The sequence below is a fragment of the Schistocerca americana genome, chromosome 1 (assembly GCF_021461395.2).
Source record: "Schistocerca americana isolate TAMUIC-IGC-003095 chromosome 1, iqSchAmer2.1, whole genome shotgun sequence".
NCBI lineage: Eukaryota > Metazoa > Arthropoda > Insecta > Orthoptera > Acrididae > Schistocerca > Schistocerca americana.
The window spans coordinates 1137941149-1137968806 of record NC_060119.1 but is presented as its reverse complement, the minus strand read 5'-3'; positions in this window follow the sequence as shown (position 1 = coordinate 1137968806).

The following is a 27658-nucleotide window of genomic DNA, read 5'->3' as shown; positions in this document are numbered from 1 at the left end:
AGTAATGAAAATGAGCACAATACCTTTCGTTGTCTTCTAATGCAACTGATTTTATTACGCTTCTCAGTGTAATAATATATCTGATACTTTGTACACAATATGATGCTTTGCTTAATATGGCAATATTAATTTTAAGCACTCAATATAGGCCTATGTATAACCAGCTCATGATCTGGAAGTGTTGCTGATTAAATATCACAGTATGTGAAAAGAACACACTAAGCATCTACTGAAATAACAACACTGTGATGAAGTTTGTTGTTTTTAAACACTTAACTTGTATTACTTAACATGTACAAGAGGACGACGAATCATGACTTCTACAATACATCGGCCACTATCACAAATAGAATACACTGAAGTTCACAATAGAAATAAGTACTTCAATTCTTTTTGTGCTGTTGAGCAAGGCATTGCAGTCTCTGGCGAGAGTTTGCTACCGGTGGATTGTTTACCAGCTTTTACACAGTGGCTTCCTAGTCGTAACTGCCGTCGTAAAATCTGGTCAGTTCAGAGGGTAATGCTGTAACGTAACGTCTGCCGTCTTCGCAGCAAATACCGACTTCCCACTTGCCCTAGTAATAACATTGCCACTTGCCACTTCTGCTTGGTTAACAAACTGCTGCTTACTTCTGTAGAATTACGTGTAGCAATAATTTCCCATCCATCCGACGCTGTTTAACAATGACTGTGCTCATTTTATTCACCACACAAGTTCGGAACGTGGGCACTGTACCACACGCTACTTCGTAACCCTTCCGACTCACAAAGAGAACTGTTCTGGAACTTTCTGTCGCAACGTTTCTTCCGCCTTACCTTCCCGTGGGGAACTCCCATTAGATTCTAATTGAAGCCTAAAACCATGACTCGCTACAGCTTTAATTACAAAGGATCACAATACTTTTAAAACTGAGATCTGCTTAACAGTATATAGACATTAATACAAAAACCGTTATTTGCAGTTATACATTTGAAACAACACAGTTACAGATTATTAGTTGCGTACTTTGCAGGCTGGTGGCAGCATCTTACAGCGGCGAGCTGCCTTACGTTACCCTGCAGCCATTAGATGGCAATTGCGCCCCCAGCGCTCTATCATCTCACTGCTTGCTTTATACAGGATTTTACAACTGCCTTGCTACTGATCGTATATTTTAAGTTACGACAGAGAATAACGAAATAACTTCTAACAAACGAAACGGAACAATTCCTACAGTGCGTAACGTATACTTGTGTCGTTACAATATCTGGAGATCGTGCTGGCCACAGGCGTACGACACACATCTTCCACGTCCCTGTCGATGCCTTCTGGAACACCACTGGTTCTCTTCGTACACGTCTTGCAGCGTTCTGCGCTGCAAAAGGTGTCCATTCACACCGTTTACAGATGGTCACTTTAATATGGCTGGACAGTGTACACCCTACTGGGCCTGGTAACAACAACAAACATAACCCATACATACAATACTGGCCATTAAAATTGCTACACCACGAGGATGGCGTGCTACAGACGCGAAATTTAACCGACGGGAATAAGATGCTGTGATATGCAAATGATTAGCTTTTCAGAGCATTCACACAAGGTTGGCGCCGGTGGCGACACCTACGTGATGACATGAGGAAAGTTTCCAACCTATTTCTCATACACAAACAGCAGTTGACCGGCGTTGCCTGGCGAAAAGTTGTTGTGATGCCTCGTGTAAGGAGGAGAAATGCGTTCCATCGCGTTTCCGACTTTGATTAAGGTCGTATTGTAGCCTATCGCTATTGCGGTTTATCGTATCGCGATATTGCTGCTCGCGTTAGTCGAGATCCAATGACTGTTAGCAGAATATGGAATCAGTGGGTTCAGGAGGGTAATACGGAACGCCGTGCTGGATCCCAGCGCCCTCATATCACTAGCAGTCGAGATTACAGGCATCTTATCCGCATGGCTGTAACGGATCGTGCAGCCACGTCTCGATCCCTGAGTCAACAGATGGGGTCGTTTGCAAGACAACAACCATCTGCAAGAACAGTTGGACGACGTTTGCAGCAGCATGGACTATCAGCTCGGAGACCATGGCTGCGGTTACCCTTGACGCTGCATCACAGACAGGAGCGCCCGCGATGATGTACTCAGCGACGAACCTGGATGCACGAATGGCAAAACGTCATTTTTTCGGATGAATCCAGGTTGTGTTTACAGCATCGTGATGGTCGCACCCGTGTTTGGCGACATCGCGGTGAACACACATTGGAAGCGTGTATTTGTGATCGCCATACTGGCGTATCACCCACCTTGATGGTATGGACTGCCATTGGTTACACGTCTCGGTCACCTCTTGTTCGCATTGACGGCACTTTGAACAGTGGACGTTACATTTCAGATGTGTTACGACTTTTGGCTCTACCCTTCATTCGATCCCTGTGAAACGCTACAGTTCAGAAGGATAATGCACGACTGCATGTTGCAGGTCCTGTACGGGCCTTTCTGGATACAGGAAATGTTCGACTGCTGCCCTGGCCAGCACCTCCTTCAGATTTCTCACCAACTGAAAACGTCTGGTCAATGGTGGCCGAGCAACTGGCTCGTCACAATACGCCAGGCACTACTCTTGATGAACTGTGGTATAGTGCTGAAGCTGCACGGGCAGCTGTACCTGTACACGCCATCCATGCTCTGTTTCACTCAATGCCCACGCGTATCAAGGCAGTTATTACGGCCAGAGGTGGTTGTTCTGGGTACTGATTTCTCAGGATCTATGCACCCAAATTGCGTGAAAATGTAATCACATGTCAATTGTAGTATAATATATTTGTCCAATTAATACGCACTTATCATCTGCATTTCTTCTTGGTGTAGCAGTTTTAATGGCCAGTAGTGTAGATACATGTGCCATGAGTGAATGAGCATTGTGCTGTTGAAAAACGGCACCACAATACTGTAACATGAGAGGTAACACATGAAGATGCAGGATTCCTGTGCCATTATTGTTCTACCGTCAAAATTCCCTCAGCCGCTATGAGCCATGAGGTGAAGTGATACCGATGGCTTCCCACATTATGCCGCCAGGATTAACATGTTGCGCATCTCCGAAACATTGGTAGAGTGGAACCTCTCCCCACATCGACACCATACTCACCAATGGTGGTCGTCTGGGCTAGCGCAGAGCAGCAGTTCATCTCTAAAGACAATGCAACGTTATTCATCAGCAGTCTGTAGTTGCCAGACATGGGAACACTCCAAACACTGCCAGTTATTTTGTGGTGTTAATGGCAACGTGTGCATAGGATGGCAACCCTAGCTGCTGTGTTTGGTGCACAATACAGTGGTGCTCCCTTGTGCAGGTTAGACGTTGTCGACTGGAAGCTTGACGACGTGTATGCCTACCAACACGTTCCCATGCAGTCCAACACTGGGCCACTATCACATCTGACTGCCGGACAAATATGGATGCTGCATGATTCTATCAGTTGGCCAAATAAAGGCCCCCAATGAGGCACATTTCACACTCTGTTAGGTGCTGATAACGCAGTCTGCACACAAGTAAGCACCAGCCCCATGAACTTCACAGTGATCACTCACTAGCTGACTCTGGCCACGTCCCTTACACATGGTCCAATCACATTAATGTGACCACCGGTCACACTATGTTCGATATCAGTGCGTAATAACCTTTCACAGAAGCAGGTGTCACCGCTAATAGTGGATGGTATATAAAATGTGTCAGAGGTACACAGAAAACAGTGCAGTCGTAGTGTGGCATTGGAGCAATTTATCTGACATCCAAAAGGACATGATCGTTGGCTTTTGGACCTACAATGGAAGCACTTCCGAAACGGATACGTTTTTCAAATGTTCACAGGCCACTGTAGTTGAAGTATAATGTGCATGTCAAAATAGCGCTGTCCAAAACCGGTGCAGAGGTCACTGTGGTGTACCACAGGCCATAGATGACAGCTGTGAATGACAGCTGTGGAGATGCATATGAGCGAATAGACATGCAGATGTTCAGTAACTGACTGCCCAGATGAACCAAGGGGCTGTCAACAGCAAACGTTGCTGAGTATGGTTCTCTGCAATAGGTGCTTGATTCATGCATCCAAGCTGACTGCTGTTCATTGGTGATGAAGGCTGGAATTTGCACGCCAATACCGTAGCTGGACATCCACTGAGTGGCGATAGGTGGTCTTTTCAGGTGAATCACGTTTTATGCTCCATTGGAGGGATGGCTGTTGGTGTGTATGACGAGGGATATCTGGAAGCAAACTCTGCAACAATCACTGGAAGCGTCTAGCCTGGAGGAGGGAGCGTTATAGTCTGGCGGTGATCACGTCATTGTGGAAGGCACAATGGATCAACATAACAATGTGCGTATCCTTGGGGACTTTGTCGACCACTACATTCAGGTTGTTTTCCCTTGGCCCGTAGGCATCTACCAGCAGGACAATGCAACGTGCTCAAAGTGTGTGTGCGTGTTTCGAAGAGCACCTGGATGAGTTAACTGTAATCCCCCGACCACCAGACTCGGCGGATTTGAACGAGGGATCGTCAACCGAGAAACTTAGTGCAGCTGGCCAGGGCACTGGAGTCGCCTTGGTTGGACACCCCTGTCAGTACCTTCCCGAACCTCATTGGCTCTCTTGCTACACTTCTTACAGCGTTCTGCGCTGCAAAAGGTCGTTATTCAGGCTTTTGACAGGTGGTCACATTAGTGTTACTGGACAGAGTATACCCTGTTAGGCCTGGTAACAACACCAAGAACACTAAAGCACTTTGGTCGCCATATCTACAAGGTGGTACATTTCGTCGCCAAGCAGTGTATGTACAGCTTCACGCTGGACTTACCTGTGTGAGGGGCCTCGGACGAAGAACGTGCGTTGCCACATTAAATTCGTGAGAAATATATAGGCTCAGCACCTGGCCTGATGGTATGTGGCGCCGTTGGGTTCACAGCACCAGCACCTCTGCTTCACATAGCCGAAAACTTGTTCAACTAGCGCTACGTTTGGGGTTCATTAAGGCCAGTGGCTGTTCCAGTCTTCATAGTCTCCGAGAAGAAATATTTCAATAAGATATCGCAAAACAGCATGTTTCCCATGCTGTCCTAATCTATCTTGTTACAGAGGCTGTACGGCGGCCGTGGTGGTCAAGCGGTTCTAGGCGCTACAGTCTGGAACCGCGCGACCGCTACGGTCGCAGGCTCCAATCCTGCCTCGGGCATGGATGTGTGTGATGTCCTTAGGTTAGTTAGGTTTAAGTAGTTCTAAGTTCTAGTGGAATGATGACCTTAGAAGTTAAGTCCCATAGTGCTCAGAGCCATTTGAACCATTTTTACAGAGGCTGTTCGACTTTTCTCCAGATCTCTCACCTGCTGAAAACATCTGGCCATGGATTCCTGAGGGACTGGTACACCAAAATTTGGTAGCCTTTACGATTACTTAACTGTGACCCAGAGCTGAAGCAGCATGGAATGACGTAGCCACACGTGTCTTCCAAGTTCACCTCGAATCGATACTGCCGGCCGCGGTGGTCTCGCGGTTCTAGGCGCTCAGTCCGGAACCGCGCGACTGCTACAGTCGCAGGTTCGAATCCTGCCTCGGGCATGGATGTGTGTGATGTCCTTAGGTTAGTTAGGTTTAAGTAGTTCTAAGTTCTAGGGGGCTGATGACCACAGATGTTAAGTCCCATAGTGCTCAGAGCCATTTTGAATCGATGCTCAGCGAAGCTTAGAGCCGATGCGCTGCCAGAGATGGCAGCTCTGTGGACGAAATACTACACTCCATATGTCCCTACATCATTTACATATTTAATCACGTCTTTATTCTTTTTATTATATGTATGCACAATAATTTTGTTATTGCTGATATCTGCTTTATTAGTATAATGACATGGTCCAAGACACAATTCTCATCCGATATTGGAGACACTCAGAAAGCAGCTAAAGCCTCAGACAAGCTCAGAAAGCCGAACTCTCTATATGTGTCCACGCAATGGTCGATTCGTGACGTCATCAGACCACTGCTCAAGATTGCGGATGTCCGTAAACAGCTCAACTTGCAAAGCTTGCTTGAGACTGTAACTGCTTTCTGAGTCGTTGAAGCCTCTGATGATGTCTCCAGCACTGGAAGACGAAACGTTAGGCAGAAAATTATGCTTGGACGGCGGCTTAATGTCCATTAAAGAAATATCAGCAACGACGCAAGTACTGGATGTGTAAACCACCATTCTAAAATTTTGTTATTTGATGTGGTTCACAAGTTTCTATTGTAAACCTCAACTGTAAACAGTGAAAAGGGACAAGCTGCAATTTCGAGAAAGCGCGGAGTAAACTTTCAATAAAATCTCATACATAAGACATTTCAAGTATATCTAATGCACTTCTTTACTCAGTCATTGTTTTCAAATACATCTACAGTAACGACATATTCTTAAGATAGTAAATTATGCTGAAAATCTTGTTCTTACACAATCGTCAGTCGGCACTTAGCGTCGTTTTGAAGTTATGAGTTGTTTCACTTTTTGATACTAAAATTTAAATATATTTATATTAAGATACGAGAAAAAGGAAACGTTAATACCGAAAATCTCGAAACGTCCTCGACAGATTTACTATAAATTTTTACACGACACTCTTTAAACGTTCAGATGGATATAGGCTACATGTTTTCATAATATGTATAATATATACACAAATATGTAATATATAAAGGGAAAGCATAGCTATCACAAATCTCGAAAAGTTCTTGAAAGATCTGCTTCCAGTTTTTACGTGAACCATGGACCTTGCCGATGGTGGGGAGGCTTGCGTACCTCAGCGATACAGATAGCCGTACCGTAGGTGCAACCACAACGGAGGGGCATGTGTTGAAAGGCCAGACAAACGTATGGTCCCTGAAGAGGGGCAGCAGCCTTTTCAGTAGTTGCAGGGTAAACAGTCTGGATGATTGACTGATCTGGCCTTGTAACACCAACCAAAACAGCCTTGCTGTGCTGGTACTGCGAACGGCTGAAAGCAAGGGGAAACTACAGCCGTAATTTTTCCCGAGGGCATGCAGCTTTAGTGTATGGTTAAATGATGATGGCGTCCTCTTGGGTAAAATATTCCGGAGGTTAAATAGCCCCCCATTCAGATCTCCGGGCGAGGACTACTCAAGAGGACGTCGTTTTCAGGAGAAAGGAACCTGGCGTTCTATGGATCGGAGCATGGAATGTCAGATCCCTTAATCGGGCAGGTAGATTACAAAATTTAAAAAGGAAATGGATAGGCTAAAATTGCATATAGTGGGAATTAGTGAAGTTCGGCGGCAGCAAGAACAAGACTTTTGGTCAGGTGAATACGGGGTTATAAATACAAAATAAAATATGGTTAATGCAGGAGTAGGTTTAATAATGAATAAAAAAAATTGGAGCGCGGGTAAACAACTACAAACAGCATAGTGAACAGAATGAGATTTTCACTCTGCAGCGGAGTGTGCGCTGATATGAAACTTCCTGGCAGATTAAAACTGTGTGCCCGACCGAGACTCGAACTCGGGACCTTTGCCTTTCGCGGGCAAGTGCAAGTGCATAGTGAACGCGTATTTTGGCCAAAATGGCCACGAAGCCCACGCCTACTACAGTAGTACAAGTGTATGCTCTGCAGATGACGAAGAAATTGATGAAATGTATGAGGAGATAAAAGAAATTATTCAGGTAGTGAAGGGAGGCGAAAATTTATTAGTCATGGGTGACTGGAATTCGATAGTAGGAAAAGGAAGAGAAAGAAACGTAGTAGGTGAATATGGATTGAGGGTAAGAAATGAAAGAGGAAGCCGCCTGGTAGAATTCTGCACAGAGCATATGTTAATCATAGCTAACACTTGTTTCAAGAATCATGAAAGTAGGTTGTATACATGGAAGAAGCCTGGAGATACTAGAAGGTATCAGATAGATTATATAATGGTAAGACAGAGATTTAGGAACCAGGTTTTAAATAGTAAGACATTTCCAGGGGCAGGTGAGGACTCTGACCACAATTGGTTATAAACTGTAGATTAAAACTGACGAAACTGCAAAAAGGGGGAAATTAAAGGAGATGGGACCTCAATAAACTGACTAAACCAGAGGTTGTAGAGAGTTTCAGGGAGGGCATAAGGGAACAATTGACAGGAATGGGGGAAAGAGATACAGTAGAAGAAGAATGGGTAGCTTTGAGGGATGAAGTAGTGAAGGCAGCAGAGGATCAAGTAGGTAAAAAGACGAGGGCTGATAAAAATCCTTGGGTAACAGGTGAGATACTGAATTTAATTGATGGAAGGAGAAAATACAAAAATGCAGTAAATGAAGCAGGCAAAAAGGAATACAAACGTCTCAAAAATGAGATCGACAGGAAGTTCAAAATGGCTAAGCAGGCATGGCTAGAGGACAAAAAAACTGGTAGAAGCTGACCTCGGGGAAGATCAGTTTGGATTCCGTAGAAATACTGGAACACGTGAGGCAATTCTGACCCTACGACTTATCTTAGAAGATAGATTAAGGAAAGGCAAACATACGTTTCTACCATTTGTAGACTTAGAGGACCTTTGGAGAAAAGAGAACCACTTGTATGAATATCAAGAGCTCAGATGGAAACCCAGTTCTAACCAAAGAAGAGAAAGCAGAAAGGTGTAAGGAGTATATAGAGGGTCTATACAAGGGCGATGTACTTGAGGACAATATTAAGGAAATGGAAGAGCATGTAAATGAAGATGCAATGGGAGATATAGTACTGAGTGAAGAGCTTGACAGAGCACTGAAAGACCTAAGTCAAAACAAGGACCCGGGAGTAGACAACATTTCGTTAGAACTACTGACAGCCTTGGGAGAGCCAGTGCTGACAAAACTCTACCATCTGGTGAGCAAGATGTATGAGACAGGCGAAATACCCTCAGACTTCAAGAAGAATATAATAATTCCAACCCCAAGGAAAGCAGGTGTTGACAGATGTGAAAATTACCGAACTATCAGTTTAATAAGTCACAGCTGCAAAATACTAACGCGAATTCTTTACAGACGAATGGAAAAACTGGTAGAAGCTGACCTCGGGGAAGGTCAGTCTGGATTCCGTAGAAATACTGGAACACGTGAGGCAATACTGACCCTACGACTTATCTTAGATGATAGATTAAGGAAAGGCAAACCTACGTTTCTAGCATTTGCAGACTCAGGGAAAGCTTTTGAAAGTGTTGACTGGAATACTCTCTTTCAAATTCTGAAGGTGGCAAGGGTAAAATACAGGAAGCGAAAGGCTATTTACAATTTGTACAGAAACCAGATGGCAGTTATAAGAGTGTTGGGAAGGGAGTGAGACAAGGTTGTACCCTCTCCCCTGTTATTCAAGCTATATATTGAGCAAGCAGTAAAGGAAACAAAAGAAAAATTCTGAGTAGGCATAAAAATCCATGGAGAAGAAATAAAAACTTTGAGGTTGTAATTGTGTCAGAGACAGCAAAAGACTTGGAAGAGCATTTGAACGGAATGGACAGTGTCTTGAAAGGAGGATGAACATCAACAAAAGCAAAACGAGGATAATGGAATGTAGTCAATTTAAGTCGGGTGATGCTGAGGGAATTAGATAAGGAAATGAGACACTTAAAGTAGTAAAGGAGTTTTGCTATTTGGGGAGGTAAATGACTGATGATGGTCGAAGTAGAGAGGATATAAAATGTAGACTGGCAACGGCAAGGAAAGCGTTTCTAAATAAGAAAAATTGGTTAACATTGAGTATGTATTTAAGTGTCAGAAAGTCGTTTCTGAAAGTATTTGTATGGAAGTGAAACGTGGACGATAAATAGTTTGAACAAGAAGAGAATAGAAGCTTTCCAAATGTGGTGCTACAGAAGAATGCTGAAGATTAGATGAGTAGATCACGTAACTAATGAGGAGGTATTGAATAGAATTGGAGAGAAGAGAAATCTGTGACACAACTTGACTAGAAGAAGGGATTGGTTGGTAGGACATGTTTTGAGGCATCAAGGGATCACCAATTTAGTATTGGAGGGCAAGGTGGAGGGTAAAAATCGTAGAGGGAGACCAAGAGACGAATACACTAAGCAGATTCAGAAGGATGTAGGTTGCAGTAGGTACTGGGAGATGGAGAAGCTTGCACAGGATAGAGTAGTATGGTAAGCTGCATCAAACCAGTCTCAGGACTGAAGACCACAACAACAACAAGAGCTCTAACATTCGGAAGGGCATAGGCTATATGTTTTTGTAATATATTACACATATAAATATATATATGTGATATATAAAAGAGAAACGTTTTTACCAAAAATCTAAAAAAAAACCTGACGGATTTTTCTTCTAATTTTTTACGCTATCTCTACTGAATATTCAGACGGAAACGGACATTGGGAGGGGGAAGATGGAGGTGGATAGACAGAGGGAGGTTGGTTGGTTGGTTTTGGGGAAGGAGACCAGACAGCGTGGTCATCGGTCTCATCAGATTAGGGAAGGATGGGGAAGGAAGTCGGCCGTGCCCTTTCAGAGGGGACAGAGGGAGGGGAAGATGTTATGGAGAAGAAGAGGGGGATAGGAGGAGATGTAGGAAGAGAGAAGGGGGGATGAGAACATGGACAGAGAAACGTGGCCCAGAAACTTAGGATGTATAAACAAGTCTCATACATATCTAGCAATTGTGAATCATTGCAGGGTTTGCTAGTTTAAATAAGAAAATTATCAAATATTTGCTAATTAACACATATATAATTGTCATTTTACGAAAATGTGCATTTTCTTATTTCTAATTACATTTTGCACACAGAAATGGACAGTTTTCATAGCAAATATATTTTTTAAATACCTGTCATTAATAAAAGTTTTTTAACAACGAATTAAATTTTTTCATACTTGTGTATTTCATTCGTCACTGAAATGATCATAGAAATCTATCTTTGTTTAAAAAACTACCTCTGCCAGGAATCGAACCCAGGGCATCTACTCGGGAGGCGGGCGTTCTATCACAGAGACAAGCTGCCTGCTCGAAAATGAACCTTACTTTATGGTATTGAAAGTTCGGAATTCATTTCCTCGAGAATTTTTTTTAGAGTTGCACGCTGTGTGCTATTCATATTTGAGTTCTGAACTTCATTTACCACAAATATAAAAAAAATACAAAACTCTGATGGCTGTGAGATGTCCTCTTGACTCGTTATCCACATCACCCTCAAATTCGTGCAAATCGTCCCCGAAAAGCGTTTTCCTATCGCGAACACCGTACGCATTACTCCTACTGGCAGTCATATTTTCGACGCTTACCACTGTTTACAGCCACAGATCGTGACAAAATTAGAGATATGGTTCCTATTTCTCGGTTTATCTTGGAAGTATCAGCTAATTATAATAAAGGCACATGACGAACCATGTTTTACAAACGACAATATTCTGAATGAAATTTGCACTCTGCAGCAGAGTGTGCGCTGATATGAAACTTCCTGGCAGATGAAAACTGTGTGGCGGATCGAGACTCGAACTCGGGGCCTTTGCCTTTCGCAGGCAATTGCTCTACTCCGAATTCGAGTCTCAGTTCGCCACACAGTTCTGATCTGCCAGGAAGTTTTATATCAGTGCACACTCCACTTCAGAGTGAAAATCTCATTCTGGAAACATCCCCCAGGCTGTGGCAAAACCATGTCTCCGTAATATCCCTTCTTCCAGGAGTGCTAGTTTTGCAAGTTTCGCAGGAGAGCTTCCATGTTGTTTGGAAAGTAGGAGACGATGTACTGGTGGAAGTAAAGCTGTGAGGAGGGGCTGTGAGCAGTTCTTGGTTAGCTCAGTTGGTGGAGCACTTCCCCGCGAAAGGTGAAGGTCCCGAATTCGAGTCTCGGTCCGCCACGTGGTTTTAATCTGCCAGGAAGTTTGACAATATTCTGTTTATCATCGGCCGTCCCTCACCACTATTTACAATCGAAGTCCTCAGGCAATGTCAATGCTAACAGTGCGCCTGGGACTGTATCTGGTCTCTAGGAAAAGCTCTGATGTTAGCACTGTACTGCATCACAGAAAATACTACAAAATATTGAAGCAAGTAACGCAGAAATCTAAGAAGCTTTGTTATGAGAGGAAGATAATTACATCAGTCATCCAAATACAAACCGTATGGAGTATAGTGAAGACAGAGACAGGAAGAGGAACAGGTGGCCCTAAAAATACGTGAGATATTAGTAACAAGTGCATGTAATGTTTCAAACCTCTTAAACAAGTACTTTGTTTCTGTTACTGACAACTTGTGTTTATCAGGTTTGGTAAACAGTGCAAAATGGAGTATCTGAGACCAGTCTATACAAATAACTTCAGTTAAATGGAAATGACCCTCGCTTCTGCCAAAGAAGTAGCATCCCTCATAAAATCCTTAAAAATCAATGTATTCTAGTGATTACGATAAAATATTAACGAAGGTGTTAATGTGACATGAATTCTTTCTGAAGTTATTTGTGTAAATAGTGTCTTATAAGTGAAACATTTCCAGTCTGTCTAAAACAAGCTGAAGTTTAGCCTTTTTACAATAAAGGGGTGAAAGATGTACCGTAAAACTATCGACCAGTTTCACGTCTGCCGGATTTTCTCAAAAATATTTGGAACGGTTGTGTTCAGGCATATTCTTAAGCACGTGACAGCAAATAATACATTGTCCAAGTCACAGCTTTGGTTGCTTAAGGGTTCTGATATAGGGAAATCTATTTACACATACAGTGATAATGCTCGTAATTCGTTAGGTGCTAAATTATAGGCTACTGGCATTTCCTGTGACCTGTCAAAAGCCTTTGATTGTACGAATCACAGCATTCTCTTAAGTAAATTAGAATATTATGGTGTCAGTGGCAGTGTTACATGTTTCGAGTCTTACCTAACTAACAGGAAACAAAGGGTGCTGTTGCGAAATACCTATAGAGTAAGCAATCAATCTTTATGTGATTAGTAATTAATTACGTGTAGTGTTCGTCAGTGTTTCATCCTGGGTCTCTTGCTTCTTCTTGTGTACATTAATGACCTCTAGTCTATTATATGGCCACATGCTACATTTGTTTTGTTTGCAGATGATGCAAATATGCAATAAATAGCCAGCCTAGTAGATATTTAGAAATAATAAAATTTTCACTGTCATTAATAAACGATTGAAAGGTAATTCACTGTCATTAAACTTTGAAAAGTTCAGAACCTGTAAGGGATTTCCTGTCAGCATTTCTATAACATGATAGAAGAGGCTGACGCTGTTAAATTTCTGGTCTAAACAAATCTGTATTTTCAGTGCAAATGATATCAGATGTTGTAGGCATTAACATAAAAAAACTTGCATTCTTTGCTTACTTTCGGTCTATTATGTCATATGGGATCATATTTTGGGATAACTCGTCAAACCGAGAAAGAGTTTTACAGTACAAAAGGGTGTAATAAAACTCATTTGTGGTGTAATTTCAAGAATATCTTGTAGAAACCTGTTCAAGAAACCAGGTATTCTAACCAGTACTTCTCAGTATGCTTATTCCTTAATGAAATTTTTTGCAAATAATATGTCTCTATTTCCAAAAAATAGCTCCATACGTAGTATCAACGCTAGGATATAAAAACACACATTTTCAATAAATTGCCAGCAACCACTAAAAACTTGCTTTCAGGTACAGTACAGCTTAAACAGAGTCCGAAAGACATTTTGGTAGAAAACTCCTTCTATTCTATATGTTAATGTCTTAACAGAGACTGTTAGACCAGTTTAAGTAAAAATGTCTTTTATATTTCAGTTTTGATAACACTTGGTCACAACAGTCAAGAGAGGTATTTTATTTATGTTAAATTTATTTAAAATAGCATACCTAAGGTTTCATGCTGCCAGTATATTAATTCTGTAAATATTAGCAGTTCCGGTATATTGTAATGTATTCACATATCTTGTCAATCTCCTGAAAAATTATCGGGGAAGTGAGTATTATATTCCAGTGCTGTATGTTATTTTATGTTCCACTTTCTGACATGCTCCACACCCACGAGAATCATCTCATTTTTGGGATTATGAGTGAAACCTGAATCTAATTTAATGTGATGTAGTCTTGGACTAACACAGCGCCGCTTTTCCGCAGACAGAGTCCAGATTAATGGGTCGGACGAACAGCTGGCGATCCAAGCAGGTGCTGATGAAGATGTCGGACGAGGCGCGGGCGAAACGCTCCAAGAGTTGGGGCAGCACCCGCACCAGCTTCCCCTACAGGCGCCTCACGGGCGTACGTAACACCAACTTTTCAAAGTGACTCGCCTTCGTTACTCCGTAGCGTTATCAGTTAGTCACAAGGGCAATTGAAACTTTAAATGACATGTTTCCATAATTGCAGTGAGTTTCCACAATAAGTCTTCCTTGACTCAGCTGTTCTCCTTAAAAATGATTTACACCCATGGTACATAAGATCGTAATGACCCAGTGGTGAAAACTCTAGGAGGGTGTATGAAGGAGTGGGGGCGGGGGGGGGGGGGGGGGGTTCGGGCGTCATGGAATACACCCACTATGTAAAACATGCATCTAATCCACAATATTGTAATGAGATTTTGTACCACACTTTACATGAGGTAAGACATTTACTGTTAAGTTCTTTGGATTATATATGTTAAACATTTTCTATAGAATTTAAAAATTTTATTTTAAAAACACACACTTACATATAAAATCAGAAACTATTCAAGAGATTTTCTCTGTTTAATCTCTTTGTAGATAGCACACTTCTCTCACGAAGTTTTTTGAATACATTGAATAGGAGAATTTGAACAACTTTTTCATTATAAATTTGGAAGTAGAATGTAAAATTCCAAGCACTTTGCCCCATATCTCAGTTTACACTCAAAATCTCGATATTTACTCTGAGACAACATTTATTTGTTTTCTAAAATTAAATGTACAAAATTTCGTAATTCTGGCTTTAGTACATTCAGAGAAGAAGCTCATAAACTTTAAAAAAGATAATTTCTAGGAAATACAATTTAAATTTCAACTTATCGTTTTATCCTATTTACCTATTCAGAAATCCACAAATTTCTACTTGAGGTACCCCTTTCCTTTAAGGCTTCTCTTCTGGATTCTTGTTTTGTACTTTCCTCCCTTTACTAAGTCTTCAACTGACTTTCCAGCTACAGAGACGCTCTGTAAATCTGTTTTTCGCATTGCTGGTTTGTTGCTGTTTCCCAGGTCTTGTGTTCACTAACTTCTGCAAACGCAATTTATCCAGTTTTCTGTACACTCTTTGGGACTGTGGCATTATTTAACGAAGAAAGAATCGAACAGTTGTGTATATCTCTTCCAGTAGCACAAGGGGAAACAAGACTATCTTCTTTATAAAAAAAATTAAAGCTTGTTTGTTTTTGCCTCTATGATATGGAACGGAGTCACAGATGATCTATAAAACCAAAGAGTATATATCGCAGCCTTCTAGAGGTATCCCGTGCAGGTTCGTTTGAAAGTTATCGACGGAATCGTTGCTTTAAAAAGTGAGTATTCCAGGAAGGTCGCGTCACATTTTATTACTTCTCAGGCGCTTCGCATGCGATTTCATCGTTGAAACTTTGGGAACCCATGCGGTCTACTAATAAATAAAAAATAAATTGTAAATTGACAATTTTGGTCAATTTCATTTCCTTAAGGAAGTATTATTATGTGAAATTTAATATAAGTTAATTCTTGTTTCACCCAGTTAAAGCATTATGATGTAATTAATATTGCTACTGACCAAATTCAACAAAGAAACGTAGATATCTTTGTTTTAAACACAAGGAATATTTCGTAAAAATGTAACGAAGTATCAGTGTATGTTTCTCTTTAGATCATGGTTCAAAATACAATAAAATAATAATGGTTAATTTATTTTCAACAAAGAACATGACAATGTAAATAAACTATACAGTTATTTCTTTTTGTCGTTCAACGTTGATCTAAGTGCCTGAAAGTAACAAAGGGCACTCTTCATCTGTGCAAAAAACACTGAACAAGATACGAGAAAGAGATAGTGAACAGGTTAGTTGTCACCACAGAACACTGTTCAGAATATAAACAATATATTAGGTTGGTGCGTAGGTTCGTAGCGTTTTTGTTTTGCATATTGGTACTCCGATTGCTATGTGTTTATTTATCGGTTATCGTTTTTTATTTGTAGTTCCCTGTTTGAGTTTTCGTATTGACATCTTGTTTTCTGGAAATAGCGAGTGGAGCTGTTGTTGTTGTTGTGGTCTTCAGTCCTGAGACTGGTTTGATGCAGCTCTCCATGCTACTCTATCCTGTGCAAGCTTCTTCATCTCCCAGTACCTACTGCAGCCTACATCCTTCTGAATCTGCTTAGTGTAATCGTCTCTTGGTCTCCCTCTACGATTTTTACCCTTCACGCTGCCCTCCAATACTAAATTGGTGATCCCTTGATGCCCCAGAATATGCTCTACCAACCGATCCCTTCTTCTAGTCAAGTTGTGTCACAAATTTCTCTTCTCTCCAATTCTATTCAATACCTCCTCATTAGTTACGTGATCTACTCATCTAATCTTCAGCATTCTTCTGTAGCACCATATTAAAGCTTCTATTCTCTTCTTGTCCAAACTATTTATCGTCCATGTTTCACTTCCATACATGGCAACACTCCATACAAATACTTTCAGAAACGACTTCCTGACACTTAAATCTATACTCGTTGTTGACAATTTTCTCTTCTTCAGAAACGCTTTCCTTGCCATTGCCAGTCTACATTTTATATCCTCTCTACTTCGACCATCATCGGTTATTTTGCTCCCCAAATAGGAAAACTCCTTTACTACTTTAAGTGTCTCATTTCGTAATCTAATTCCCTCAGCGTCACCCGACTTAATTCGACTACATTCCATTATCCTCGTTTTGCTTTTGTTGATGTTAATCTTATACCCTCCTTTCAAGACACTGTCCATTCCGTTCAACTGCTCTTCCAAGTCCTTTGCTGTCTCTGACAGAATTACAATGTCATCGAGGAACCTCAAAGTTTTTATTTCTTCTCCATGGATTTTAATACCTACTCCGAATTTTTCTTTTGTTTCCTTTACTGCTTGCTCTATATACAGATTGAATGACATCGGGGAGAGGCTGCAAACCTGTCTCAATCCCTTCCCAACCACTGCTTCCCTTTCGTGTCCCTCGACTCTTATTACTGCCATCTGCTTTCTGTACAAATTGTAAATAGCCTTTCGCTCCCTGTATTTTACGCCTGCCACCTTCAGAATTTGAAAGAGAGTATCCCAGTCAACTTTGAGCTGTAGACGCTAGAAAATGGAGTGCCAAATGGAGAAATAGGAAAACTTCCCGACATGGACATCTGTTCTGGGGAGGGATGAAAGGATTGGAGGCGGACAGAAACATTAGAGGTGTGTATGGGAATAGTGCCATTGTACAGAGGACGGCAAGAAAATCGTTTTCTCGTTTTAAGGAGGGTCTTTTTGACATAATTGATTCCTATGTGCATGGTGGTGTTTAAATGCATTAATTCATAATAATGGCTCTGAGCACTATGGGACTTAACATCTATGGTCATCAGTCCCTAATTCATAATAATTTACGTCAGTATAGTAGAGCACTTGCAGATGTGATGAACTATGATCATTCCACCATCGCATGACATTTGCATGCAATGGGGAAGGTGCAAAAGTCACAAAAATCAACGGTGATCGTATGTGCATCTCTGCTTGCTCGTCATCAGTTGGCTCTAGAACAATGCCGACCATTCCTACCCTGTATCGTTAATGGTGTCCGTATGCTAACACGAGGAAAAGAAAGGAATGGTTGCGCCCAAACAAAGCAGTAACTTCCCGTACAAAGACCTGTGCACATCCACAAAAGACGACGTTACACATCTTGTGGAACAGTGACGGTGTGATGTACACGAAATGCTTCCCCGATGTGTAAACATCACAGCTGACATTTATTGTCAACAAGTGAGACGTCTTGCAAAAGCAATCCAAGAACAACTACCAAGAAGACTGTGCAAAGTGCTGCTACTCCACAATAACGCTCGCACGCATTCCGCTACACTGACAAAGCTCCACCGAGCGAGGTGGCGCAGTGGTTAGCACACTGGACTCGCATTCGGGAGGACGACGGTTCAATCCCGTCTCCAGCCATCCTGATTTAGGTTTTCCGTGATTTCCCTAAATCGTTTCAGGTAAATGCCGGGATGGTTCCTTTGAAAGGGCACGGCCGATTTCCTTCCCAATCCTTCCCTAACCCGAGCTTGCGCTCCGTCTCTAATGACCTCGTTGTCGACGGGACGTTAAACACTAGCCACCACCACCACCACACTGACAAAGAATACTATACAGGAGTTGGGTTGGGAAGTCGTTCCGTTCGCACCTCATTCACCTGACCTTGCGCCCTCAGAGTTTCACCTTTCCCGCTTTCTATAGAACAACATTCAAGGAACTCCTTTGTCGGATGAAAATGCGCTCCGAACAAGGCTCGACAAGTTCTTCGCCTCAAAACCACGTGGATTCTACAGTCGCGGAATCTAGAAGTTACCCCGGCGTTGGTAGCCTGTTGTAATAGCGAAGGCGAATATATTATTGATAACTAAAGTCTCTGTCATGTGTTTATTAAACTTGTGGAAGAACCTTACGAACTCATGCACTATGCCTGTGTGTGGGCTCTAATCTCTCTGATTTTATCCTCATGGTCTCTTCGCGAGATATACGTAGGAGGGAACAATATACTGCTTGACGTCTTTCTGTACATCTGACAAATCAAGTGTTTGTTCAGTGCAAATCGTTCATAAAAATACAAGTAAATAATAGTGGACATGCTAGTTGTGGGCAAAGAACACAGATAACAGATTATCTGTTACAGTTTGGGCAGTAATATGCAACATCACCTTTACAAACATGTTTCTCACAATCCGAACAGTTCAAATGGTTCAAATGGCTCTGAGCACTATGGGACTTAACATCTATGGTCATCAGTCCCCTAGAACTTAGAACTACTTAAACCTAACTAACCTAAGGACAGCACACAACACCCAGCCATCACGAGGCAGAGAAAATCCCTGACCCCGCCGGGAAATCCGAACAGTCTTATTGTGACAACTACAGGGGCAAAATTAATATCTGACACGTTTGCAGCTTCGCATGGAACTGCTACAGCTTGGTATAGAGCCCAATAGAGACTGATCCTGCGTCTGTATCTTTCTCATAACAGCAGTGGATGCTGCATTTCGAGACAACGTTTTCCCGGCTTCTACATCTACATCTACATCCATACTCCGCAAGCCACCTGACGGTGTGTGGCAGAGGGTGCTTTGAGTACCTCTATCGGTTCTCCCTTCTATTCCAGTCTCGTATTGTTCGTGGAAAGAAAGATTGTCGGTATGCCTGTGTGTGGGCTCTAATCTCTCTGATTTGATCCTCATGGTCTCTTCGCGAAATATACGTAGTAGGGAACAATATACTGCTTGACTCCTCGGTGAAGGTATGTTCTCGTAACTTCAATAAAAGCTCGTACCGAGCTACTGAGCGTCTCTTCACCAGAGTCTTCCACTGGAGTTTATCTATCATCTCCGTAAAGCTTTCGCGATTACAAAATGATCCTGTAACGTAGCGTTCTGCTCTTCGTTGGATCTTCTCTACCTCTTCCATCAACTCCACCTGGTACGAATCCCACACTGCTGAGCAATATTCAAGCAGTGGGCGAACAAGTGTACTGTAAACTACTTCCTTTGTTTTCGGATTGCGTTTACTTAGCATTCTTCCAATGAATCTAAGTCTGGCATCTGGCTTACCGACGATCAACTTTATATGATCATTCCATTAAAATCACTCCTAATGCCCACTCCGAGATAATTTATAGAATTAACTGCTTCCAGTTGCTGACCTGCTATTTTGTAGCTAAATGATAAAGGATCTTTGTTTCTTTGCATTCGCAGCACATTACACTTGTCTCCATTGTGATTTAATTGCCATTCCTTGCACCATGCGTCAATTCGTTGCAGGTCCTCCTGCATTTCAGTACAATTTTCCATTGTTATAACCTCTCGATATACTACAGCATCATTCGTAAAAAGTCTCAGTGAACTTCATATGTTATCCACAAAGTCAATTACGTATATTGTGAATAGCAACGGTCCTACGACACTCCCCTGTGGCACACCTGAAATCACTCTTACTTGGGAAGACTTCTCTCCATTGAGAATGACATGCTGCGTTCTGTTATCTAGGAACTCTTCAATCCAATCACACATTTGGTCTGATCGTCCATATGCTCTTACTTTGTTCATTAAACGACTGTGGGGAACTGTATCGAACGCCTTGCGGAAGTCAAGAAACATGGCAACTACCTGGGAACCCGTGTCTATGGCCCTCTGAGTCTCGTGGACGAATAGCGCGAGCTGGGTTTCACACGATTGTCTTTTTCGAAACCCATGCTGATTCCTACAGAGTAGATTTGTAGTCTCCAGAAAAGTCATTATACTCGAACATAATACGTGTTCCAAAATACTACAACTGATCGACTTCAGTGTACGAAGTAGCAAGAGCTCTTCCTAGCTCCTCGAGGAATATTCTTCTTTTGTCCAGAATATTTCTGTTTTGACTCTAGGCTGATTTCTTTCCACAGGCCAACGATTGGTTATTCTCTTGCACGTGTGTGGGGTAATAAGCTGGTCCAGCGTGTCAACTGCATCATTCGTCATACTGCTGAATAACATCATTTTTGGCTTTTTATCTTGTCTTTTGCTTATTTCCTTATCATTATGAATTGTGCTGATCGGTATAATTTCCTATTTTTCATTGTGCCGGAGGATATTTCTTGGTATCTTTCATGAAACAGAATTATGAACTGTGGACGCCTTTACGTGATAACGTAGGCAGCTGTGTCTTGTGTGTTCTAACTGTACTCAAAATCGTAATCTTCCTTTTGAGAATAGCTAGACCCAATATATAGGATGTTAAAAAATTATCAGATGTAACATTCTTCCATTTTAGCTCATATGTCAGATCCACGGCAACACGCAAATCTTAGTTTTTCTCATGTGCCACGGCAGGTGGATTCCCTGCGAAGATTTGTGTTTTCAGAGCATGCGAACTAGCACCCGTCCATCAGACTTACCAGCAAAACGTAACACCCGAGAGATGCGAAAGAGCATCTTCCAGTGACAACGTAGCAGGAAAGATTGTTCTACCTGAGTCTGGATCCCATAAGCGGCTTTTTGAATCACCATACGATTTATAAACACCAGCAAGTGACAGTACGCCAATACATGCTTCTGATGTAATTTCATCTAAATCTTCCCTTTTGTCGCAATACGCTCTTCGCCCCTCAATACTAGTCATTTATAACATATTACTACAAAGAGTTTCGTTCTTAATTAATTGAAAAGCAGAACTGATATCAGTTACTCTGGATGTAGCATATTTGGTAGGACTACGTGTTTCTTTCATTACGTCTACACTAGATGGCCTTCCCTGATGTGGAAAGGGTAGCAAACTCCAACTGTGGTTCTTCTGACTGAAATACTCCTGCAGCTTGCAGATTGTCACTACTAACGTCGTTGTCTCAAGCACAGTCTTTCGATTCTTATGTACACTGAATGATGTCTTCACCAGTACAGTTTTCATCACCTGCAATATTCTTCTCACTATCAGATGCATTTCCTATTGCTGTAAATCACTTTCTGTTAGACGATATGTTTCCGTGATAACAGGCCACCATTATTTAGACTACGACAAAAGCTAACAATATAAAGTCTTCGTTCTATCGGACGTAGCTGATTTCTTACTCTCCAACATTTACATCTTCGAAAACGTAGTGCCTATTGTTGCCAAAGTAAACAGTGACTTTTATTCTTATGTACATTGATATGTACATGGATTTGGATATAGCGGAACGAGAAACTCAATGAAAGAATGTATAAATGACTATTAATAGCCGTCGGATCATTATGACCAGACGAACATAAGTGTAACAGTTTCAACGGTAAAAAAAGGAAAAAAAGAACCAGTACGAGAACAACTCACGCTCTGCTTCCATTATCAATCCAATCACTACACCAGAACTGCCTCTGTAGTGACTTCATCGTACCGAATGTCAAAGTGAACGTCATCTAACACATCCTCAGTTTTCTTTTCCATTCTTTTGTATATTATTCTTGTCAGAAAAATCAAACAATGGAAACTCCTGAATGGAATGTAACAATATTATGAAAAGGATAATTGCTACTCGCCATATAGCGGAGATGCTGAGTCGCAGATAGGCACAACATACAGACTGTCAGAAAGTGAGCTTTCGGTCAGCAAGGGCTTTGTCAAAAATAGACAACATACACAAACACACGCGAACACAAATCAGCAGCCAGAGGGTATGGTTATGCGTGTGTGAGCTGCATTTGCCTAAGTGTGTGTGTGTGTGTGTGTGTGTGTTTTGTCTATTTCCGACAAAGGCCTTGTTGATCGAAAGATCACTTTCTGACAGTCTTTTTGTTGTGCCTGTCTGTGACTCAGCGTCTTTACTGTACGGTGAGTGGCAAGTGTCTTTTTCGTAACATTGTTTCATTCTTGTCAGCAACTTGGGTGGATTAGCCGTTAAGCTGATTGTGCGATAGTTCTCTAACTTACTCTCCCACTGCAGTCTTAATGTTGACAGCCTTGTTTTCAGTTTCACCAAAGTTTGTTTCGAACAGTCCTTGAGACGACCATTCTTCTCTATTTCTTCACATTTTTCCCTGCAGCCATTTCATCTTGGCTTCCCTGTACTTTGTATTTATTTGTTCCTAAGTGAATTATAATTCTGTATTCCTGAATTGCCTTGATCACTTCTGTACTCTCTTCTTTCGTCGATCAGTTGAAGAATTTATTCCGTTACCTTAAGTTTCTTCGCAGTTCTGTTTGCCCTCCCACATTTTTCCCTGCAGTCATTTCATCTTGGCTTCCCTGTACTTTGTACTTATTTGTTCCTAAGTGACTTATAATTCTGTATTCCTGAATTGCCTTGATCACTTCTGTACTCTCTTCTTTCGTTGATCAGTTGAAGAATTTATTCCGTTACCTAAAGTTTCTTCGCAGTTCTGTTTGTTCCTCCAACTTCTATGGTTGCTCTTTCAAGTGATGTCCATTACTGTTCAACTGAACTGCCTAGAGTGGTATTCATTAGCGAAGTATCTATAGCCTTAGAAGAAGTAAAACACATTGCATCGTTCCTCATTACTTTAGTATACCACTTCTTCGTAGGCCAACTCTTGTCTACAATTCTCTGAACCTTCAGCCTACTCTTCAGTATTACTAAATTGCCATCCGAGTCTATATCTGCTCCTGGCTATCTGTCACTATCTGATTTCGGAATCTCTGATTATGATGTAATCCAAATGAAATCCTCCAGAGCTCGAGGCCTTTATCAACTATACCACTTCCTTCACTTCCCTGGTTCTCACTATACATATACTGATTATCTTTTCATCTTTTAAGGACAGTTTCCCACCCTGAAGGTAAGAGCTTGCCCTGTAACTCTCACCACTGCTTCGTCTTCTTTGACGAAGACATTGGCAGAACGAAGGTGACTATTCATACCGGCAGCCCTTGGTCGCCGTTGGTGAAACTTTTATTGAAAATTTAAAGTGTGGTTGGATTAGAACCCGGAAAACAGGCTGTTCTGATCACTAGATAGTGCGTCTAACACGATAGCAGGAAGGGATATACGATCAATCACTCAGCCTTAGTGTGGTACAGAAAGGAGTGAAGTTTTTGACCACGAAAATCTTTGACCTCCTTCCTAGTGATGTAAGGGATTTAAGGGGAAGGAAATTAAACTGAAACTCAAACTGAAGTTATGTCTTTTTCACTACTCCTACCCCATATTGTTAGGTATTAACAACTGAGTGACAGAAGAGGAGGAGGAGATTAGTGTATAACGTTTCGTCGACAATGAGGTCATTAGAGACGGAGCACAAGCTCGGATTAGGGAAGGACTGGGAATGAAACCGGCAGTGCCCTTTCAAAGGAACCATCCCAGCATTTGGCTGAAACTATTTAGGAAAATCGCGGAAAACCTAAATCAGGATGGCTGGAGACGGGTTTTAACCGTCGTCCTCCCGAATACGAGCCCACTGTTTATGACAAAAGAACGTAGTTTACAAGAATCATGTAATTGGTAAACTGACAGGATGATTCCGTGATGATGTTACAAACTTTCAGGGATGATGGAGAGGGGTAAATGTATCAATATAAGGAAAGAGATTCTGGTCCGGAAACGAACGAGTCTAAAGAAGCGAAAATAGTTCTGATACCTCTGACAGTGGAAAACAAGTATGGGTACTTTTGTCGCTAAGATTATTAGGTGGTAGTACGGACCAAAACAAGGAGGTCTAAAATGCATGCGTTAAGAGCTATGAGCACGTATGTAACTTCGCTGGAAAAATCAAACCAACTTTTTCACCAACTGCTGTTTGGACTGATATTTCATTTGTTTTCACATGAATCCTCTAGGTTCAAAAGGCCCTATCACCCATTTCACCACAGTATTGAAAACACGTATATTTTTGGTTATTATAATTTACACCTAGAGAATTGCATATTTATACTGACAGGAACATACATTGAGAGTTCAACAAGAAGGAATAGCAATCGAAATACTTAAAACAGCACTGTAACACGTACTAAATTACTATGAAATATTTCCTTGGAAGAACTTAAAACTCAACTATTGGCTGGCATAGGGGATTTTTAATACCCAACAAGGAAATTTAGTGGGTGGATACAGAGTGTTTTGAAATTCTGTTTTTTGCCTTGTTTCACAGTTTTATAATTACAGTTATTGTACAACTTACGTTTCGAGTTATAAGCCCATTTTCAAGTACAGGGTTTATAAGCCAAAACCTAGGTTGTGCAGGAACATTCATAATAAAATTGCGAAACAAGGTAAAAAACAGAGTTTCTTTCGTTAATTTACGATGTTTCATCAACAACCCACAATTGATTCAAATAAAATGATTTTGAAATTCGTGAAATAATCTTTAGACAGCACACAAACGAATACAAAATTTCTTTATTTGAACACATTTCCATGTTAACATGCAGTCTGTAACTACACGATCAATGAAACTTCCTGGCAGATTAAAACCGAGACTCGAACTTGGGACCTTTGCCTTTCTCGGGAAAGTGCTCTACCATCTGAGCTACCGAAGCACGATCAGTATTGGATCAGTCAGTGTATTTCAAGAATAGCAGTCATCACTTTCAGCATCATCAGACACCTTCTGCAAAGCGCACTGTATTTCCTTGTAAAACTCCAGGATGTCAATGTTCCTCCAGTTACTACCAAAATATTTTGTTCACAACTTGCCCGCATTTGACACACTGTTTAGATTCTGTTTCATGTGATTTGTTTTGATTGAAGCTGGTTTGATACCTGACGCTGTTTTACTCTTCTTTGTTACATACCTTGCTACAATGCTGTTTGGCTGTTCCCCTTGATGTTTTACGTTTGGCGAAGTTTTTGAAACGTTAAATCTTTTGCACTGACTTAATATGAAGTGTCATCATCAATATTTTTGAAACACAAGTGTAGTAATAAAATTTAGTTGGCCTGCCATAATGATTTGTCATTTTCTTTACAAAGTCCCCTTAGGGGATTAAGAGAAATACAAAAAAGTAGGTCATTTTAAAGAGGAGAGTCTCTCCTGAATCTGTAATTTTAAAGAGGAAGGTGTCTCGTGTTTCAGCGTATAAAAAACCCAAAAACCAAATTTTCGTAATTTTCTGGGTCTATACTCCCGTAGTATGATGCTATGATTAAACTTAAGTTATTTATAACTTACCACGTAATACACCGACGGAAAAAGATCGCAACACCAAGAAGGAGTCACGCGACAGAAACGAAAGATGGCAGGCATCTTTCTACATCTGAAAGATGATGTCTATTCAAAATTCATGCAAATCGGATAAGAGAGGGGTTAGTAGCGCCACTATGAGGATGCAAATGAGTTTTACCCTAAACACACGCTGTAACGGTCGTCAGCGTTAGTTACCTTTGAGACTGGACGTGCTGAGTTGATCTTAGTCAAAAATGCCTTTAAGGCGACAAGGACGCCATTGCCATCACCTCACTGAGTTTAATCGAGGTCGTGTACTAGGGCTGGATGTCCGCCCCAATAGCTGAGTGGTCAGCGTGACGGATTGCGGTCCTACGGGCCCGGGTTCGATTCCCGGCTGGGTCGGGGATTTTCTCCGCTCAGGGACTGGGTGTTGTGTTGTCTTGATCATCATTTCATCCCCATTCGGGGCTGAGGCCGCCAAATGTGGCGACGAACGTAATAAGACCTGCCCTGTAAGGGGCCTCCCGGCCAAAGACGCCAAGCGCTCATTTCCATTTCCATAGGGCTGGATGTTCCTTCTGCGATATCGGAGGAGCACATGATAGGAATGCAGCCACTGCACGTGATTGTGCTGTCGCAACAAGACCGGGATCTGGACGGCCACGTGGCACCACCGAGAGGGAAGACCATCGTGTTGGGCGTGTGGCTCTGGCTCATATCACTGCATCTGCAGCAGCAATCTGAGCAGCAGCTGACACCGCTGTGGCACAATGAACTGTTGCACACCGGTCACTTCAAGGAAAGGACAACTACGAGTCAGACGCCCTGTAGTGTGCATTCCACTGGCACCAAACCACCACCAACTGCGATTTCATTGGTGTCAAGTGATAGCACATTGGAGCGTAGGGTGGAGGTCGCTTGTCTTTTCTGATGAAAGCTGGTTCTACGTCGGTGCCAGCGACCGCAGTGCGTTGGTTAGGAGGAGGCCAGGTGGGATCCTGCATGCCGGACAGAGTGGATCTACACCTGCAGTTATGGTCTTGGGTGCGATTTCGTATCACAGCGGGAGCACTCCGGTGGTTATCTCACGCGCACTGACTGCAGATTTGTGGGTCGTCGCGTGTGCTGCCACCCGTGACCACCATTCAAAGGGATGTTTTCCAACAGGATAACCGTCCCCCACAACCCCTGTTCTAACCCCATGTGCTCGAGAGAGTGTCGCCATCTTTCCTCGATCTGCTGCATCAGCAGATCTGTCTCCAGCCGAGTACATATGGGCCATGGGAGGTTCAAATGGCTCTAAGCATGGTACTTAACATCTGAGGTCATCAGTCCCCTAGACTTAGAACTACGTAAACCTAACTAGCCTAAGGACATCACACACAACCGAGCCCGAATCAGGATTCGAACCTGCGACCGTCGCAGCAGCGCGGTTCCGGAGTGAAGCGCCTAGAACCGCTCTGTCAGAACGGCCGGCGCCATGCGATGTCATCGGATAACAACTCCAGCCTCATCCACAACTAGCATTAAACCATCCCTGTACTGACCGACCAAGTGCAACAGGCACGTTTGCACGCTTGCGTTCAACATTCTGGATATAACACCGTTTAATAATTTTCCAGCTATTATGACGACGACGAACGAATCGTCTCCAATGTGAAAGATAGGTGGTCAGTGCTAATTAGAAACATACAAATCTCTTCTTTGCGTATACAGCAGGTTTGTAAGTGCAGTCGATAAGGAGCTGGCTGCATGCCATGGGTCTACACTGACTAAAATAATTACTAGTCGTTGGCAAAAAATAATATATTGTACTTAACTGGTGGTACAGGAGTCTTCACAGTCAGGAGGAATATAATTACAAACAGACAGCTATAGA